Here is a 22,242-nt window from a genome sequence, read left to right as displayed (position 1 = left end):
TAGAAAAATGAGAAGAAGAAAAACAAAACAAAAGCCCCAACCACAGAAAGATACTATGGAGACAGGGAATATAAAAACACAAACTCAAAAGAGGAGAACCATGTCAAAATGGATACATACAAAGCTTCAAAGAGAAATCCAAATTGGTCTCAGGCCCAAACTTTCCTAGTAGAGTTCAAAAAGGATGCTAAAAAATCAAATAAGAGAGGTAGAAGAAAAACTGGGAAAAGAAATGAGAGGTATGCAAGATAATAATTTAAAAAAAGCCAACAGCTTGGTAAAGGAAGCACAAAAACGGGAGAAGATATATATATATATTTACTGAAGAAAACAACTCCTTACAGCCTGGAGTATACTATCTGGAACTTATACATACATACATACTTATGAAATTTATTATTTTCACAGCAGGGAAGACTCAGTATAAGAATTCTTTCCAAGGATTCTGATCACTGTCTGGTTGTGACTTAATAAATAAATCCCAATGAGCTGCTTGAGTAATACTGGCACATGGTAAGCACTTAATAACACTTTCACATTAATTAATTTAGAAGTTCAATGATTTGCTCAGGGTTATATAACTTGGAAGTAGCAGAAGAAACATTGGAACCTAGTTTTTCCTCATTCCATTTCCAACCCTATATCCCCTACACAATTCCCTGTGCATTTTCAATGTTTCCTAAATCCCTAATTTATTGGATGTTACGGCTATTGTTTAAAGCTATGTTAATAATCTGGTACCCAGTCTTAAAAAGATACATTATTAATTGTGCTTCCACTGAATTCAGGATGTTCTACTCTAGAAATTATGCCTAGTGCTAGACAAGCAGAATTAGAAGCAAACAAGATTTTTGTATTTTAAGATCTGATTAATGAAGAAGCATGTTCATGTCTTAATTACTTTAACAAATAATTTGCACGTGTTTTAGCATGACATTTCTACAACTTGTGTTTCAAAGCTATAATAAGCGATCTTTGGGCTGTTTTTTTGCTATAATAGTTTGACTTGAATTGTCTTTGTAAAAAGGTCTAGCTCTCTTTCTTTTGTAAATTAAGTGGACATTCAGTTTAAGGCAAACAATCCCCTGAAAAGTTGTTACCAATTGATTTTGTTGCCATATTAAATTTTCAAAGGTATCCTCCACTTTTTTAAACATGTCCCAGTTATTCCCAGTCTAGGGAGTCTTTCAGGATAAACAATGTGCCAACAAAGCAAAATGCTTCATGGAATAATTGACTTAACTTTCATCTCACCTACTCTTTTGACTGTAGTATACTGTAAGAAATAGTTTCTCTTCACCAAGGACAAATGTGGATTTTTGGTGAGCTATTTTAATATTTAATTTTTATATTTAATATATAAAATAGGAATATTATGATGACAATATTGTTGGAATGTGAACATTGGTGGAGATTTTTTTTAATTTTACTTAAAAGGTGGAGAGGAGGGGAGACAAGATGGAGAAAAGGCAGAGATTGGCCTGAGCCCCCCTGAAACCGCTCTGAACAACTTTAAATAGTATCTCAAAATAAATTTGAAGTGGCAGAATCCACAAAAGTACAGAATACAATAATTTTCCATCCCAAGACAACTTCCAAGGTAGGTAGGAACGGTCTTTTGCACCTGGTTGAGAGTGGAATATGGTCCAGCTCAGGCAGCATCTGAGAAAACCAGCAGTAGGCCTTGGAGGTAGTGGTGACAGTTGCAATTTCTGGACTAGAAAATAAAGGGCTCAGACAACTGGTGAAAAGAAGATTATAGGGGCCCCTTTTGCTGGCCGCAGGGGAAGGACTTTGTTTCATTGCTCATGTTTGGATCTGCGTTGCAGTTCTGGGTCTCACTTATGAGGGTAAGGAGGAGAACTAGTACATCAGAACTTGAGTCCACAGGTGAGTTTCAACCATAGTCACAGTTACAAGGTGGAAAAGATGGCTTGTGGTCACTCATACACTAGAGCACAGACCAGAAGCGTGGTAAAAGCACCTCTCACTAAATCATAACATCTTGAAAGAACAGAAAGCATTCAAGTCCTCAGAATCATCTCTGAAAACAGCTGAACAAAAACCTTGAAAATTGGGGCAGTGCCCCCTCCACTCCCGAAGGAGAAATATCCTTTAGCAGAGAGTTAAAAGTCAAGACATAGGTTTAAAAATGGTCAAACAACAGAAAAAAAGATCCTAACTATAGAAAATTACTATAGTGTCAGGGAAAATCAAAACACAAAGTCAGAAGATTACAAAATCAAAACTGCTATATTAAAAGCCTCAGAGAAAAAATATGAATTGGTCTCAGGAGAACTAAAAAATAATTTTAAAAATCAAATAAAATAAGAAGAGACAAATAGGGAAAAAGTGAAAGCTATGCAAGAAAATCATGAGAAAAGTCAACAGGTTGGTAAAGGAGGCATAGAAAATACTGAAGAAAATGATATCTTGAAAAAGCAGAATTGGTGAAATGGTAAAAGAGGAACAAAAATCCAATAAAGAGAAGAATAGCTCAGAAAGAAGAATTGGCCAAATGGGAAAAAGAGGCACAAAACTTCACTAAAGAAAAGAACTCCTTAAAAAGTAGAATTGGCCAAATAAGAAGAAAGGCAAGTACAAAAGTTTATGGAAGAAAATAATTACTTAAAATTAGAATTGGGCAAGTGAAAGCTAATGATTCTATTATACATTAAGAAAGAATACAATAAAATTAAAATAATGAAAAATAGAAAATGTGAAAGAAAAGATTTCATTGGTTAAACATCTAACCTGGAAAATAGATCCAGGAGACATAATTTAAGAATAATTGGACTACCTGAAAGCCATGGTGAAAAAAAAAAGAGCCTGGACATCATCTTTCAAGAAATTATGAAGGAAAACTGTCTTTATATTATGGGAACAGAAGGAAAAATGAAAATTGAAAGAATTCACCAATCACCTCATGAAATTGTTCCAAAATGAAAACTTTCAGGAATATTATAGTCAAATTCTAGACCTCAAGGTCAAAGATAAAATATTGAAAGGAACAAAAAAAATAAAATATTGTGGAGCAAGAGTCAGGATAACACAAGATATAGCAGTTTCTACAATAAAGGACCAGAGGGCTTGGAATATGATATTCTGGAGGAAAAAGTGCTATTATCAGAACCGAGAATCACCTACCCTGCAAAACAGCATATAATTCTTTAGGGGGAAATAGCTATGCAATTAAATAGAGAATGCTCATGTATTCTTGATGACAAGACCAGAGCTATATGAAAAATGACATTAAAATGTAAAACTTGAGAGAAACATAAAAAGAAAGAGAAATCACTAATGATTCAGTAAGGTTAAACTGTTTACATTCTTATATGGAAAAATGATATTTGAAACTCTTAAAAACATTCTCATAATTAGATTAGTTATATTCTATGTATACATACATAGAAGGCATAGATATGAGTTAAATGTGAATTTAAGTGATAATCATCTAAAAAATAAAATTACAGAATGAGTAAGAGGAATGAACTAGGAGCAGGAGAAAGGAGAAGTAGAATGGGGTAAATTATCTTAAATAAAAGGGGCATGCAAGAACTTTTACTGTGGAACAGAAGATGGAGTTGTGTGTAAATATGTGAACTATATTCTCATTATAATTGGCTCAAAAAGAGAATATCATACATATTCAGTTCAGTATAAAAATCCATCTTACCTATATGAAAATAGGAGGAGGAGACAAGAGAAGGATGTGATATTGATAGAAGATAGGGCAGATTCAGGATGTAAAAGTCAGAAGTAAAAATTTTTGAGAATGGATAGGGTAAAAGGAGGGAGAGAGAAAGAGAGAGAGACAGAGAGACAGAGAGACAGAGACAGAGAGAGAGAGAGAGAGAGAGAGAGAGAGAGAGAGAGAGAGAGAGAATAGAAAAACCAGGGGGAAAAGAATTGAGGGAATATATAGTAATCATAACTGTGAAAAAAATTTATAGCTAGTTTCTCTGATCAAAACCTCATTTCTCAAATGTATATAGAATTGAATCAAATTTACAGAAATCATTCCTCAATTGATAAATGGTCAAAGAACATGAACAGGCAGTTTTAAGACAAAGAAATCAAAGCTATCTATAGCTATGAAAAAAATTCTCTTACATCACTATTGATTAGAGAAATGCAAATTAAAACAACTCTGAGGTAAGACCTCATACCTATCAGATGCTTAATATGACAAAAAAGAAATATGAAAAATTTTGGAGGGAATGTCGGAAAATTGGAACACTAATGCACTGCTGTCAAAGTGATATACTGATTCAACAATTCTTTAGAGTAATTTGGAGTTATGCCCAAAGGATTAAAACTATGCATACCCATTCACAAAAGCTATAGCACTACTAGGTCTTTATCCCAAAGAAATTTATAAAAAAAAGTAAAAGGGACCTATATATACAAAAAAAAAATATTTATAGCATCTCTTTTCTGATGCCAAAGAATTGGAATCTCAGAGAATGCCTATCAATTGGGGATGACTGAATAAATTGTGATATGTGATTAAGATGGAATACTATTGTACTACAGAAAATGACAAGGAACATAGTTTCGGGGGGAGGGGAGGAGATGGAAAAACTTACATGCACTGATGCAAAGTGAAATTAGCAGAACCAATAGAGCATTGTATACAGTAATAATGATCAACTGTGAATGACTTAGCTATTCTTAGCAATACAATGATGCTAGACAATTCTGGAGGAATTATGTTGGAAAATGCTATCAATCGGTATCACCAGAGGGGGAAAAAACTGATTCTAAATGTTGATTGAAGATTACTTTTTTGTTTAGTTTCTTTATTTTTCTTGTGTGTTTTTGCCTGAGTTTTCTCATATGAAATGACTAACATGGAAATAAGTTTTGTATGACTTCATGTGTATAACCTATATCAAATCACTTGCCTTCTCAATGATGTGGGGAGTGCAGAGAATGAGGAGGAAAGTAGGATTGAAATTCTTTTAAATGAATGTTTAAAAATTGTTTTTACAAATAATTAGGGAAATAATAAAATATAAAATTTTTAAAAAATATTTTTAAAATATAAATTAAAATTAATAGAAGTTAGCATGCATGCTAGCAACTCACACCACTTTGTTGAGGCAAAAGGTAAGAGGGGGATGTCAGGCTAAGTTAAACTACAAAATGGGATTGTGTTTAATAAATTATTACACAGAGCAATGGCTACAGATTTTTCTGCTTTGTTACATAGATATATGGATATAGATATCCATATATATATATATACATATATATATATATATATATATATATATATACTTAATTTTCTTTCACAATAAAAGTCCAACTCCAGAGGGTTACTTCAATGAAAGTTAGTAAGATATTATAGAAAGCTATTTCACAATATTGGTATATTGGTTTTAATTCTTCTCATTCTATCACTATATCAATGGACTTAAACCTAACATGAGCTCTTTGTGAAATCTTATTGCAATACAGGAACACAGAGAGATTAGTTTGCCTCACCTTAGGGAACTCCAGACTTCAGAACCTTTCTATCCTTTATCATCTAATCTACCAAGGTAGATTAAAAACAATTTACTATTTAATAGAAAAATCCTGGGAAGTTAAGACTCAATGACTTGGTAGTGCAGTGAATAGAGCACCAGCCCTGGAGTCAGGTGTACCTGAGTTCAAATATGACTCAAACACTTGATCCCACTTACTAGGCATGTGACTCTGGGAAAGTCACTTAACCCCAACTGCCTTGCCATCCATCCCCCCCCCCAAAAAAAATATACAACTACTTGCCCAGGAGCACAAAGCTAGTAAATATGATAGGCAGAATTGATATTCAGGTCTTCCTGATCCCAAATCTAGCAATTTAATCTCTATATAGTATAACCTCTGCACATGTCCTAATGGCATAATTGAAATAGAATTAAGGAAATATATAGTCTAACTTTCTCTTTGGAGTCCTAGGCCTTCCAAGAGTTTATACACACACACACATATACATATGCATATATACATATATATACATACATACATACATACATACATACATACATATATATATATTTATATATAAAATCTTCCACTTGACTAGAAGACAGACTCACTTGGTAAAACTGGTTTGCCTTCTATAATAACTTAATTTAGCCTCAAACACCATTTTCTGACCTGGATTATGTGCAGGTTAAGTAGGTCTATTGCCAATACACAGGAGGGCAGTGAAATGACTTCTGTAGAGTGGTATTATCTATTCTAGCATGTGCTTGGGCAATTCTATTCCCTACCTGAGGTATGGAGACAATTAGAATTACTAAATTATTTGTAACATATATTTATATTCGTTGTTGGTATAAACATCCTATATAACATGTTAAGAATAGTTATATAAGCAGAGAGAGATTAGATAGAGATTTTAGAGGTCCCAAACACTCAATATGACCCTACAGTCATTTGTTTCCCATCAGTACATTAAATTGTTAATAGATGTGCTACTAGCTTGAGTGTTTTTTTTTCCACAAAGAAGTCATGCTTCTAAAATTAATTGGGTTATTTCCATAATTTTAATGTGACAGTTTAAAAGACACAACTGAGGTATAGTGCTTAGCCAGAGCCAAGGAGTATTGACATGGAGGAGGGAGATGAAAGGGGGAATGATTGATCAATATCCCTTGACTTTGTTTTGGTGATTTAAAGTTAAGAGTCTCTCTAGGGTAAGACAAATCTCAGGCACTGGTACTTTCCTGGGTGTCACTATATAGCAAGGCCCCATCTTGAGAAAAACTGTCCTAGGTCTACCTTTCCTCTTTCTTCAATGTGCCATGTCTCTTTTGTATATTCCACCCCATTTAGGATGGTCCTCTGTGCCTGAACTGCTTAGTTCCTGCTCAAATATCTCCTCTTCCTGGGACTAACTACTGGTCTCAGGACTATTTTATTCAACATTGAAAGAGCTAAAATGATAATCTTTATTTGGAGTTTATGAGCTGCTGAATGAAAGAACACTAACCTACTAACTTCAAAAGCTTCCTCATTAGAATAGGCATTGAGAATACAAATTAGCACCCTTTGCAGAAGATATGTTTTACTTGGAAAATCCTAAAAATTAACTAAAAAACTAATTGAAATTATAAACAATTGTAGCAAAGTTGCAGGATACAAAATAAACCCACATAAATCATCAACATTTGTTTATATTACCAACAAAGTCTAGCAGCAAGAAATAGAAAAAAGAAATTCTATTTGAAATAACTATTGACAATACAGAATAATTGACATTCTATCTGCCAAGACAAACACAGCAATTATATGAACACAAGTATGAGATGTTTTTCACACAAAGTGAGATCTAAGCAATTTGAAAAATATAAGTTGTTCATGAATAGGCTGAGCCAATATAATAAAAAAATTCAAATTCTACCTAAACTAATATATTTATTCAGTGCCATACAAATCAAACTATCAGAAATTACTTTATAGAGCCAGAAAAAAATACCAAAAGCCATCTGGAAGAATAAAAGCTGAAGGATAACAAGGGAATCAATGAAAAAAAAAAAGGTTATCTAACCATAACAGATCTCAAGTTTTATTATTAAGTGGCAATTATAAAAAAATCTGGCATTCGTTAAAAAAAATAGAGTGGTGGATCAGTATAGTAGATTATGTACAAATTACATTATAGTAAATGACCATAGTAATCTAGGATATAATAAACCAAAAAAAAATAAGTTTTTGGAACAAAAACCCATTACTTCACCAAAACGATGGGGAAAATTGGAAAATTATATAGCAGAAACTGGAAAATGGTATGGTAGAAACTAGGTATAGATCAACATCTCACACTGTATATCAAGTCAAAATGGGTACCTAATTTACACATAAAGTGTCACCCCATAAGCAAATTAAGAAACCATGGAATAGTTTATCAGTAAGATGTATGGACAAGGGAAGAATTTAGCTCCTAAGAAGATACAGAGAGCATTACAAAATATAAAATACACCATTTTGATTATCAAATTAAACAGATTTTATACAAACAAAATCAATGCAATCAATATTTTAAAGAAAGCAGAAAATGGAGGGGAGGATTTTTCAACAAATATCACTGATACAGGCTTCATTTCTCAACTATACAGAGAACTGAGTCAAATTTATACAAATACAAGTCATTCTCCAATTCACAAATGGTCAAAGGTAAGGAAAGGCAGTTTTCAGACCAAAAAATCAAAGCTATCTATATTCATGAAAAAATACTCTAAATCACTATTGTTTAGAGATGCAAATGAAAGCAACTCTGAGTTACCATCTCAGACCTATCAGGTTGATTAACATGACAAAAAAAGGAAAATACTGGAAAATGGAGAGGATGTGGGAAAACTGGGTCTCTGATGCAGTACTAAAAGAATTGTGAATTGATCCAATTATTCTGGAAAGCAATTTGGAACTATTCCCAAAGGGTTATAAAACTGTGAATACCTTTTAATCCACTAATACCACAGCTAGATCTATACACCAAAGACATTTTTAAAAAATAAAGGAAAAGTATCTATTCATACAAATATATTTATAACATCTCTTTTTGTGGTGACTAACAATTGACGTCAAAGGGATGCCCATCGTTTGGGGAATGTCTAAACAGACTGTGGCAAATAATTGTAATGGGATATTATTGTGTTATATGAAATGACAATGAGGATGATTTCAGAAAAATTTGGAAAGATTTACTTGAACTGATGAAAAATGAAGTGAGCAAAACCAGGAGAATGTTGTATGCAGTAACAGTTATATGATGAACTCTTTATGACTTGGCTATTCTCCTAAAATATATGGTCCAAATAATCTCAAAGGACTAATGATGAAGCATGTCATCTGCCTCCAGTGAAAAGAACTGTTATTATTTGAATGCACATTGAAGCATGATGCTTTTCACTTTCTTTTTTTCTCTTTTCCCCATATCTTCTTGTACAAAATGACTAATGTGGAAATGATTTACATATTTGCATATGTATAACCTATATTTGATTGCTTACCATTTCAGTGAGGGGAGAGGGGAAAGAGGAAAAGAGAGATACAATTTGGAAGTCAAAACTTTAAATAAAAATGTTTAAAGAGAAAATAAAATCAGGGAAGGGAGAATTTTCTTTACTTCTCTTCCTAAACTGATGCTTCATTTGCAAGTTCTTTCAAGTATCAATAAACATTAAAAAGGCATTGGAAATTTAACACTAGTAGACTGCCTAGCTACCCTGTCTTTTTAAGACAGAAACCTGAAAAGCTTATCAGGCTAGCTCTCTCTCTGGGCTATACAAGCAAAACCAATCAAATGCAAAGTTCACAGGAAAGGAACTCAAATTGCCTATCTGATCAGGCAAACATATCTAGTCAGTCCTTCCCTCATCTCACCAGGATCCTGCATCATCTAATTAAATTGCAGAAACTTTTAATTTGGGTTAGTAGTTGCTAAATTTCTAGTTTTCCATTCTGCTTTCTCTTTTCAAATTAGAAGACAACAAATAAGATTAAATGCTTCCTTTCAGAAATTTCTCCTCTGAAGTTCTAGTTGCCCTGAGGGGAAATTATGGAACTGAAGCAGTCTTTTAATGAAATTACTCTTTATTTTGTCATTTACAAACTAGCAGATGAAGGTTTCTAGGTGGGTGACTGCTCCTGCTCTTGGTTTCTTCCAATATCTCAGACAAAACTACTTTTCAACCCCCTATGAGTTTTTCTGGTCTTTCTGTCTTGCCAGATATTTTAATCAAAATACCTTAAAGAAAACTAAATAGAGAAAACTTGATCACCTGGAATTGCCCTCATGCATGGCCTTTTTTATTTTTTAGATCAATAAAGAACCCATAAGGAGAGATCTGTTATTCTTCACAATTCTCAATTTTGTCATTATTAAAATATTGATTTAGAATAGAGATTTGAACGGCAAAACCAGATGAAAATGTGATTGGGATATATTTAACAGAATAAATAAAATACAACAGAACATAGATAATGGTAGTGTGTGATTTTCTAATTGAATATGCTGTCCAAAGGAATTTTCATACAAATCTTATTAGTCTCTATTCTATTTTAATTTGACATCACTGTTTTCAATTTCCTTTGAAACTCTGATTATTCCCTTTTTATGTTTTCACAAGGATAGCCATGATGATGATAGAGATTATTCTAATAAAACAAATTTAGCATATAAAAATGAGTGAATAATTGCTGTTTAGGCTTTGGTCTCTCTTTGGGAAAAGTGGTATCCATGACCTTTTTTAATTTTGGGGGAATATTTCCAACTTTGATTTATCTTGAAAACTTTCAGCTCCAGCATGAGCTTCTTATATATCTGTTTGACTAGGTCTAGACAGACGTCTTTCCTAAAATCCAACTGAGTTATTGCCACATATGAAAAGCTAGTAGATATATGTGATTGTTTAAACCATATCCAACTCTTTGTAACCCTATTTGGGGTTTTCTTGGCAAAGAAACTGGAGTGGTTCAACATTTCCTTCTCCAGCTAATAAGCAAGCTGAAGACAAAAAGGGTTTAATAACTTGCTGTAACAGCAAGCACCCAAGCATAACTACAATGGCTGCTAGCACAGGTTCTTTCATCTGTTTTTCTAAAGGAAAGGAACGCAAAAAAGGGTAAACAATCTTACTTTAGTCAAACATATCATTTACCTAGTTCAGGGAACAAGTCAGCACCCTGTACTTCAGAGAAAATTTGAACAGAAGTTACAAGTAAACAAAAAATACAGACAGAGATAATAACACAATTCAATAGACAAACAGACAGGGCTTCTGGCTGTCTGACCATCATATATGTACAGAGTTAGTTAGCAGAGAAAGAAGCACCAACACCTGGGTTTTTCAAAACCAGGGGGCTCAATGACTACCCAGTGTCTCTTCTGGCCAAATAACACAATTTTTTTTTCCATAAGTGAACCCCAAAGCAAAACCTCACCTCAAAGGTATATATAGCCTTCTCCTGGGTGAGAGAACATCACAGAACTTGTGACACAATACCTAATTACAAAGTAATAATGTGTGGACCTTCCTGAAAAACAAGGCTCCCCTAAGCAAGCTTCTCCTGTTGGGCTCTGTTCCACTCTTCAGCAAAACTTCCCACCACAGGCTCCATGGGACCACATCCAGCTTATTAGGGGGCAGAGTATATTTTCAATTCAGGAAAGGTTCTCAAATTCCCTTAGGTTTATTTAGGGGCTATAGCATCAAGCACCCTAGCATCCCCAGGGTGGCTGTCAACACAGGTTCTTAGATCTGCTTTTCTAAAGGAAAGCAACTCAAAATGGGTTAACAATCTTGCTTTAATCAAACATATGTCATTTACCTAGTTCAGGTGGAAAAAGGTCAGTACCCCGCAACTTCAGAGAATACAAATAAAGGTTACAAGCAGAAATTACAAACAGACAGAGAAACATCAGAGACTGCAAAAATAGTTTTGGTACCAAGATATCAATAGCATTCCCAACTAAATGAAGGTGTTTATATTTTCTTTTAAAGACTATAGGGAGGGAGTTATATTGTCAGATGTATGCTTAAAGAGAATTACTTTGGTAGCTATGTGAAGGAAGGAAAGGAGTGGGGAGAAATTTCAGGCATGGAGGCTAATGTAATAGTTTAGTCAAAAAACGATGAGAGCCTAAACTAAGGTAGTGATTATGATGCAAGAGATAGTGTAGAACTGGTGTGTACATGGAAACATTTTGTAATTGATTAGATATGTGGAAAAAATAAGAATGAAGAGTTGGAGAAAACTGAGAGCATTATTGTGGGAAAGATGAAGGTTGTGCCCTTGACAGAAATAGGAAAGTTCAGAAGGGGACTTGATTTGGAAAGAAAGATTTTGAGTTATGTTTTGAGTCATTTGAGTTAAGGTGTCTCTAGGACATTGAGTTTGAAATGTCCTATAAGCAGGTAATGATGCAGAGCTGAATCTCAGAGATAACATTTGTGCAGGATATATGTGTGTGTGTGTGTGTGTGTGTATGTATAAATTAGTGAGTCAGGCACAGGTGGTACAGTGAATAGAGTACCGGCCCTGGAGTCAGGAGGACCTGAGTTCAAATCCGGCCTCAGACACTTAGCACAAAAAACTAGCTGTGTGACCTTGGGCAAGTAACTTAACCCCAATTGCCCTCCAGAAAGCAAAAAAAAAAAATAGTGAGTCATATGCATGGTGAAAATAGGTAAACTATAGGTCTGATGAGATCATCTAGAGAGAGTATAGAAAATAAAGAGAAGAGGTCCAGGACAGAGCCTTGGGAAACACCTACAGTAGGAACAGATCCTTAATTGCATGGTCACTGCAAAGGAAGACTTGAGGTATCATGGTGCAGTGGAGATAGCACTAGTTCTGGAGTCAAAGAACCAGTTTTCAAATCCAATCTTGATATTTGCTATGTGACCTTGAGCAAGTCCCTATACCTATATTTCCTCATTTGTTAGTTGAAGAGTTTGGACTAGATTATAGATATATAATCCTTGATCCTTTTTCCCCCTATAATTTTAGTGTTTCAAATAAAGAAATAGTGAAATTGACAGTTCTGTAATGGGAAGAAAGTTAACTCTATAGTTTCTTTGAGAAAAATCTCACTTTGATTGGTCACAATTAGGAAAAAAAAAAGGGAAAAGAGTGCAAGACTCATACCTGACATTGAATTTATGGGTTCCAAAATTGACTTTCAAATGAATTTTGGAAAATAACCCACTCATAAGGTAAGGTTTGCATGTATGGATTCATCCCTGTCATCCTTTATTAAACTACCCTTATCACTTGAGAGAGTATAGTTTTTGGTCTCCAATTATACCACAAGTGCTTTGTCCAATATTGCATCCAGGAAAATAAACAGTTCACTCCCACTACCTGGAGTGAATTCCTCATTCCCTTTTGAAAACGCCACCCTATGTTCTATGTTATACCCATGAGACTTTACCAAATTAATTACAAGGAAGTTTCTTATAACTACAGTTTGTCCTCCATCCTTCCCAGGCAGCCAGTCACTCAGCATTTAGCTCTACACATATAGTTCAACACAACTATAGTAATAATTTTCCTATTTATATATGTAGTTATGTACATGTTTCATTTTCTCTCATATCAACTATACAAAATAGTTTGTCCTCACTATTTATCAGCAGCAAATGTTTCTCACTAAAAAGATTTGTTTAAAATAAATAAATTTTGTTTGTGTAATATGGTCACTCCTCCTTTGTCTTAATTAATGTAGCAATATTCATTGAATTCTATTTGGGGAGTATTACATAGCTTTTGTTTTCCTTCCCTCACCGCTCCCCCCAGCATTTCAAAGATGCAAAGCACTCACAGGAGTTCATAAATAGATATAGAAACATGAAATGCAAAATAGCATGAACATAGAAAAAAAAGGACACATATGTAGACAGATTTTGTTTAAGGTTCATAAGTATCCCCATTCCCTTCTCTAGTTCAGTGAACCAATTTCATATTCCAGAGAGATTGTAGAAAGAATTGTGCAGCTTGCTATTTAGAGTGGGGTCATTCAAGTTTGGAAAGGAATTCTATACTTCATCAACAGACTGGTAAGTTTTTATATGTGTTTGGGTGGCAAATGGAGAAGTGGGCTACACAACTTAATTCTCTTCTTGTCAGGATTATCTTTATTTTGGAAATCTTAATAAGAGACAAGGAGATTTCTTTGCACACTTATTTCAGAAGTCTAGTAAAAACACTTCAAAAGCAGACATTCTGATCATGTTGGATGGACTGCATGTTCTCTAAGATTTTTTCCAACTCTGAGATTCTGTGATTCTGACTCCTAATTCTGGTGAATATGTGAACCACAAAATCACCTAAGAAAGATAACTACTTGGTATCATCAGGTGCTTTGTAAAATGAGGAAACTGAAAAGTTTTCCAATTTCTTTCACTATGGATCTTCATGGCTTAGCCTTTGTACTTTCTTTGAAGGCCTATATTATCAATTACAACCCACATCTACACTCAAGTGCAACTCCCCACCTACCCCTCTGAAAAAAAAATAAAAAGTATGCTAAATATAAATGAATTTTGGCTCATTCAAGTTATTCTTTCCTATTGATTCTTCTTTATAAGGATAAATGATTGAAAAGCTGTCTTAATTTATTCACATTGTCTATTTTTAGTTTATTGATTGTTATATAAACAAGCATGTTTGCTATTATTTAAAAAAAAACATTATCCAGTTATATGCATCTGATAAGTTCTCAGTTGAATTAATTCTCCAATGCTAGTATTTGATGTTCATTCTATTACTAAAAAATATAATAAATATTTATTAATTGTTCATATATGTAAAGAATTGTGCTAGGTACCAGAGACACAAAGTTGAAAGAAAAAAAATGAAAGGGACCCTGTCTTCAGTAAGTTTATAGTTTAGTACTAATGAAAGATCTACACAAATAAGTATTATACTACAGGTTAGAATAGAATTAAGGACATCAATAAGGTCACATGGAGTGGCAGAGGAGAGACAAAGAGGAAGAGATCCCTTCTAGTAAAAATAAGTGATATTTATTTGCCACTCTGAAATTTATGAATTCCCTTCTCCCTAACACTCCAGTATGGTAGGCAGTATGTGTATCAGTGACTCTTTAGAGATGAGTCAACTATACCTCTAGCAACCTGACTTACTCATGGTCATACATTGTAGAAATTAAGCCCAGGTTTCTCTCACCCCTATATCTTTCCTGTTATAAACTATGTTATGTTGTTGTTGTTGTTATTGTTGCTTTCCCCAAGCTAGAAGATTCAGGGAAATGTTGTTGATGAAGTTACATATGAAGGGGACATTAAATAGATAATTTGACTGGGCAGACACAAATAATATCAATTACTCACATTTAAATTATTCTCAGTTTTCAAATGTCTTTTCTCACAGTAAATGTGTGATATAAGCTGTACAAATAAAATTAATCCTGATTTTCATTTCAGGAAACTGAGGCTGATGGATTAAATTATTGGCCCAAGACCACAATACTGGCAAATAGCATAGATGGGATTCAAATGTCAGTCTTTTTGATTCTGTTACCCAACAGTGTCCTTTCCATTATAGTATAAGATGTAAGGATGCCTGTTCCAATGAAGTATTTATGTACATGGGGAAAAATAGGAAAAGACAAAATAAAACAATTAAGGAGTAGCATTATTTTTTCATGTGAGACAGGTAGGTAAGAAATGTAGAGGGAGAAAAATATTTAGCTCTCCATTATACAAAATACTGGAAATATCTCTATTATGTAGACTGTGTGCAACAAATCTATCCATGCAAATTTAATGAAGTGGCTTTTGAAACTTGAGTTAAAGCTTTTATTTTGCTTACTCTTCCACATTCATTACAATAGAGGGAAACTAAGAAAAAAGTGAGGAAGGAGAACACTCTAGACATTGGGAACAGTTGGTATAAAGACATGAAGATGGGAATAGAAATAAGACAGTTTGACTAGATGTAGCGGCAAGCACCCCAAGCGTCCTCAGGGTTTGCAGCTACCACAGGTTCTTGGATCTGCTTTGTTAAAGGAAAGCAACTCAAAATGGGTTAACAAGCTTACTTTAATCAGTCAGACATATATCGTTTACCTTGTTCAGGAGAAAAGGTCAGCACCCTGAACCTCAAAGTATACAGGCATAATTATCAAGACAGAAACATCAAGTAGACAGATTTCCAAACTGTCCAACCATTACATCCATACCCAGTCAACCTCTGGGTTTCCACATTCTGGGTTTTTCAAAGCCGGGGGACTCTCAACAACGGCTTCCCAGAATTCAGATCAAATCACAGAATACTTCTCAAAGTGAGTCCCAAAACAAAGCTACACATCAGGGCTTATATAGCCTTCTCCTGGCTCAGAGAATGTAACAACCTTATTGACTCACTGGCCATTCAAGAAGTATCTACTGAAAAACAAGCCTCCCCCACCCCAGGCTTCAGGTGCACATTAGCCTAGGGGCAGGGAAGATCTTTAAAATTTACATTCTTATTACACTAGATCATGGAGTATATGGAGAGCAGTAAAGGGCAAGAAGACAGGAGAGGAATGAAAGTGAAATAAAATAAAATGTAATAAGAAGTTATTTTTTTAAAAAGAGATATAGATATTTAAAAAATAAATTAAAAAATATTGTATATTTGTGTTTGTATAGTTTTCCAACCAATGCAAGTTGTAATAATTTTCACATCTCTCTCTGTTTGACAACAAACTGTTTTTCATACAACAGATATTTAACATATTGGTTAGTGAATGAATGAACATCATACCCAATATCCCTCTTAACTGATATTGCCACTCCTAGACTTCATCACCTTGGTCCACTTCCAGGTATTTACAAGCACTGTTTTTATGAATAAAGACTCCAGGTGACAATTTAATCTGATATTAGTAGGTTAGAGTTCCTAAAGGAGGGCAACCAGAATTAGTGAAGGGTCTCAAACCAAGGCCTTATAAGGAATTAATGAATAAACTAGGGCTGTCTAGTCTGGAGAGAAATCTTAGGGAAAATATAATGACTATCTTCATAGTCATTAGCTTCATAGCTCTGTGTTATGAAAGAGAGGCTAAATTCTGAAGAAACAAGTTTAGGTTGCATATAAAGGAAGACATTTTAAAAATTAGAGATATCTAAAATTTAAGTGGGCTGCCTTGAGGGAGTAGCTTTCCCTTCATTGGAGGTCTTCAAGCACATAATGGATGACCACCTCTCAGATGCATTGTAGAAAGGATTCTTTTTAAGCTATGAGTTGGAGTAAAGAGCTTCTGATAGTCCACCTTATTCTGATATTCTGTGATTTGGGGTGAGGGGAGGGGAAAAATGAGTTTAAAGTACCCTCCATAGGCAGGAGGCATCCACTGCTCCTAGGAAAGAATTAAGATGATTTCATCTTCACATGAAAGCAAACCAAACCTGCTGGGTTATTTCAACATGAAAGTGTGTATGTGTGTGTGTGTGTGTGTGTGTGTGTATGTGTGTGCCTGTGCGTGTGTGTGTATGTGTGTGTGAGAGAGAGAAAGAGAGAGAGAGAGAAGAAAGAGAATTTCCAAAACTTCTAATGAACCATTTCTATATTTTCTTTTATTGTTTAGTTGAGTGAAAAGTTCAGTGAGTCTCCTTATTGAATTGGCAGAAATATATGTGGAAACACCTAATTTGAGGAAGGTTTGTTTTTAATTAATTCAAAATTAATGCAAACACTAAAGGAAGATTTCTTAAAATATGATTGACAAGACATTTTCAATTATAGATGAAGTACTCTGAGAAACAAAATCAGAAAAAAAAATAAAACCTGTTTTTTTTTTTTGCGAAATGAATCAACAAAGGATTTCAACTTACTTAACAACTTGAGTGTCTGTGATATTAGCATAATGCCATGTTTCTTAATAATGCTGTTAGATTTTTATCTCAGAATGTTGAAAGTTATCCATACATAATTTGTGCTTTTCATAAATATTATCATTCCCTTGGTATATTCCAAGAAATCAGTCAATTCATTTCATCTCCCTGAGGGAGGAAAGCAATAAGTTCTGCATTTGGAAAACATCCTAATTTGAATATGAGGGAATATTCTCAAGGGAATCTAAGGCAAATTTTGAAAATATTACATAAGTAAAGACCCTGAGAGAGGATGGGAAAAACAGGAACCAAAACACATAAAGATTTTTCCAAGAGTTTATGGTCAAATCTTGGTCACGCAAAAGAGATAAATGTCTTTCTCCTTTCCTTGGAGAGGTGAGTGACTATGGTTGTAGAACACTGCAGAAATGTTTCCAAAGAAGGTGTTTTCCTCTATTTTTTCCTCTCGCCCTTATTTGATACAAGGTTTACTACTGGAGTTGGTGGGTAGTATGTCCCCCAATGACTACAAGGTTAAAGAAAAAAGTTCAGTATAGCTTTTAAAAGAATTAAAGATCTCATGGAGAACTCTAGTTTGCCATTTGGCTATTTCTTAAAAATTATTGTTGCTGTTTTTAAGTATGATCCCTCAATGACTAAAGGGAAATAATCAAATCTGGAGAGTTACCTAACTTTCTTGCTATTGATATTGATTTATTTTAAAATAAATCATTTTTGTGCACAGCCTTTTAAAAAACTAAGGATACATATGAATAAAGAACTATGATGAAAAGAAAGGCAAACCAGATAAAAAATTGAAGAAAGTAACCTTCAGGGTAAAGCAATTTTTTTCAGAGCAATAGATTATTATAACCAATGCACAATAGATTGAAATAATTATTCAACCTTTATTAGCAAATTATCGCTTTTTATATGGTTAGGAAAGTAGTAGGTAATAAACGTATTGTAGTGGTCTAGAAAACTCCCAAATGAGGAAACGTCTTCAACCAATGTAGATCAGCACCATCTTCTAACTAACACCATCAGCACTACTTTCTTTATTTCATTGGAACTTTACAATAAACCTATGATGTAGGCATTATAGGTATCATTATCTTTATTTTGCAGAAGAAGAAACTGAAACTCATTCATTAAGTGAATTAGTTATGATCAACATTTATTTAATCCCATCTCCTACCCAAGAGGTTTAAAATTTAGAACATAAAATTTTAGTGGCAAAAAATGACAGTAATGGTGTTCTGAGTAACAGAAATCCTATTCATCTTGTTAGTACACATTTGTTTGCATGTAGACTTCTTGCACTAGACTGTGAGTTCCTTGACTGTAAGAACAAATTTGACCTGTCCCTGTATCCTCACAGCTGTGTATAGAGAGGGTACATAGTAGATATTTAGTGAATTCTTGACTTGAAGGCCATGCCGTATGAGTAAAAAGGGTAAGATTGGGATATATCAGTGGAGAGAGGGCTACACTGGAGAAAGCAAAGCTCCTTGAGGAATTAAATGATTGAATGAACGGTAGGCTTCACAATTGATCTAGACTTGCAGCATCCTATGGTAGTAACTCACCCTGCCCCTTCCCCCCAGACTCCACCAAATTACCCAATGATTCTTAAATTTGAAATCACAGTAGGGGCTGTTAAGTCTAGGCAGGTGGACTTTACTCAGTTATATTTACAAGCACTTTTATACTAACACAAGAAGTGCTTTATTCGATGTTAAAGAATTTGGGCACCCTTCCCAGAGCGCCTACAGATGGCCAACAAAGGTTGCAATCTGATTTAACAGGTGCTGCTAGAAAGAGAAAGAAGTACTTGGTCAGTAACATCTCTGATTGCAAGGGGGAGGGAAAGAAGAAAATATTACATTATGTGATTCAGGTAAAATCCTATTTTGTTGGAACATATGAAGTCTTCAAATGACAAAGTAATTGCCTAATAAAATGTTACAGTACAGCCCTAAGCAGAAAAATGAAGCAATTATTTTTTTATGTAGCTCTTAGCTTTCCTAACCCAGAATTCCTTTGTTCTTTTGTTTTGCTTTTCCTCTTGATCTGTTTGAAGAGTGTTTTTCCCCTGCATGTTTAATAGAAGCTGTTCCCCCAAAGGCTGATACTCTATGGTGCTTTCCCATTACTCACCTCAGCAGTATTACCCTGCTGACTGTAAAATTAAAACTTGACTGTCAAACAGGAAGCAGTGAACCAAAAGCAGAATTGGCCACACTATTGGTGAGAAAATTCATTGTCATTTGAGGCCCAGTAGACATCATGCTTCATAGTCAAGCAAACACAGTGGCAGTTCAGAAACAGGTAAAATAAGGGAAGGTAAAAGTAAACAATAATCTCAAAACTGAAGCTTAAGTATAAACTGGGTAAGTAAAGCCCGCCTGCAGAACTGCACTAGAAAAAAGATTTCAGAAAGGCTCACAATTAGCTCCAGTTTAAACTGCAATGAAATAATTTAGCTTATCTATTCCAAATTAATTGCCTCTACATAGTTTGGTGATCCCGTATAAGGATTATGGGGAAAAATAATTAAAAACATTTGTTTAACCTTCTCTCTACTATTTATTCTTTCATTATTTAATCTCATATACTTAATTTTTGCTTCTTCCTGTTCTCTCCCTCTCTCTCTCTCTCTCTCTCTCTCTCTTTGAGAAATATGTATTTGTGTGTGTGTGTGTATTCATCTATGGATCAATCTCATACATACATATATATGAGTATGTATGTAAGTGTATATATATATGTGTATGCGCAAATGTATGTGTGTATATGTATATAGACACATGCAATATGAAGCTGAAGTAACTGAAATAATGTATCGTGATCCCCTATAAGGCAGGAGCAAGGGCAAAGAGGGTGTTCTGTATGTATTCAGGACTGAACACAATACATGAAACATCATAATTGGTAGAGTAGAAAACTAACTTTACACTCTTAAGAGTATATTAGGATAATGGATAGTAAAATGTACATTTGGCATGCTGTGATTTCTTTGGACTCTTTTTTTCAAGGAAAAGAGCCTAAAGCTTATATTGAGACTTCTAGACTTAGAGCTTGAAGAGAATTTACAAATCATATAGTTGAACTCCATCACTTTAAACAGTATGAAATTGAGACTCCAAAAATTTAAATGACTTACCACAGGTCATACTCCATAGTAAACAGCAGAACTATAATGTGAACCCAGATAATCTGATACCAAATCCAGTGTACTTTCAACTATAATGGCCTACAAAAAAATCATCCAAGTCTACACACTCAGCAAAGAAAGAGACAAGGAAACCTGCATACTTGCTTCACCTGACATTCTTCTTGGTTCTTTGACCTCAGTGAATGAAGTTTCACATGAAACTGTCCCCAAAAGTCAACTGTATTCGGATGCTAGTTTGACCCTGATCTCCTTATGTGGCCCATAGATCTTAGGGGTTCCATGGCTGTATACTGTAGTAGACAAATAAAAACAAATATTCTAACTTAGAGTAGCCTAATTTCAGCAACGTTGACATCAATAATAAGTAGATCAGATTAAGTTAAACTCAGAGACTGGTAGATTTTCAGTGTAGTCAGGGATCATGCTGATTGGTTATGCATCAGTCACATTAGCTTTCTACTTACGATTCTTCCCTTTAGTGAAATCAGGTCTAATTTAACTAGTCTATGCTACTACACATAATTAAAGTGCTTTTATCCCTCAGAATTTTCTTCTGATATTTTCTGTTTTTGCTACTACATTTTACATGTGGTAACCAAAAGCCAACGTATTATTAGACATGAATTCCACCAACTTAGATAGATACATTATAATACTGTGCTTGTCTTATTAATTCAGTATGTGGTTTTTATATTTGCATTACATGTTTTGACTCATTGAATAGTTATCTTCATCTAGCTACGTGCAATAACTCCTAGATGCATTTGTTTTTCTGTTATGATGACTAATGCAGACCCCAGCAATGGCCCAAAGTCAAACAAACCATTCCTTCCTCTTTACATTTCCTTGCTATTAATAGGACGTATATATCATCCAAAGATGAGTCATACTAAGGCAGGAAAGTCTCGAGAATGATGACTGCTGGTCAAGATGGTGGGGTAGAAACAGGACTTCTGCGGGGCTCTGGCTCTCACCTCCAGTTCATGTAAAAGATGACTCTAAAGAAACTTTGGAGCTACAGAACCCATAAAATGACACAGAAAAGCTAAGCTCCCACTGAGTGCACTCTGGCAGGCTGTCAGATGCCAGCGCACAGTGCTCTGGGAGCCAAGCCCAGACCTATACAAGCCTGAAGTTTTAGCCGCAGGGTGGGCCTGACCAGCCACAAGCTGGAGGGACTTCACATCACCAGCAGCTGTGGTGGTTTCCAGATTTATCAACACATAAATGCTAAGGACACAGTGAGAGGTCAGTGCAGTGTGGACTTTGGGATCCAGTATTTGGGAGTGCAGTTGACCACTGCCCCTGGGGCGAGAAGATGCTGAGGAGCTGGGGCGTGCAGCTGCCACCACATGGCAGCTTCAGCTCCTGGCTTGCAGACTGTAGGGGGACCAAGTGACCAGTCTGAGGGGTAAACTCTCTTGCTTTAACCTGCTTGGATGTGGATTGCGGTCTAGGAGGTCCTGGGGTGTGCTAACAGATTGCCAGAGTGTGTGGAGGCTTCAGAGAGGGCACCCAACTAATACCTTCAGCAGCTAAGAAAACCCCAGTATTTGGAATGAAGTTCCCCTGTCTGGTGTCAGAGTCCTACGGTGGCAAAAGGCTCAAAAGTCAAGTAATTGAGTGGCAATATGAGCAAACAAGGGAAGCAAAGTAAACAGAACAATCCAACTCTACACAAGGAAGGAAGAAAGGAAGGAAGGAAGAAAGGAAGGAAGAAAGTGA

The sequence above is a fragment of the Petaurus breviceps genome, unplaced genomic scaffold (assembly GCF_028583685.1).
Source record: "Petaurus breviceps papuanus isolate PSGF00001 unplaced genomic scaffold, PetGlider_PUasm1.0 76, whole genome shotgun sequence".
Classification (NCBI taxonomy): Eukaryota; Metazoa; Chordata; class Mammalia; order Diprotodontia; family Petauridae; genus Petaurus; species Petaurus breviceps.
This window is presented reverse-complemented; position numbering follows the sequence as displayed.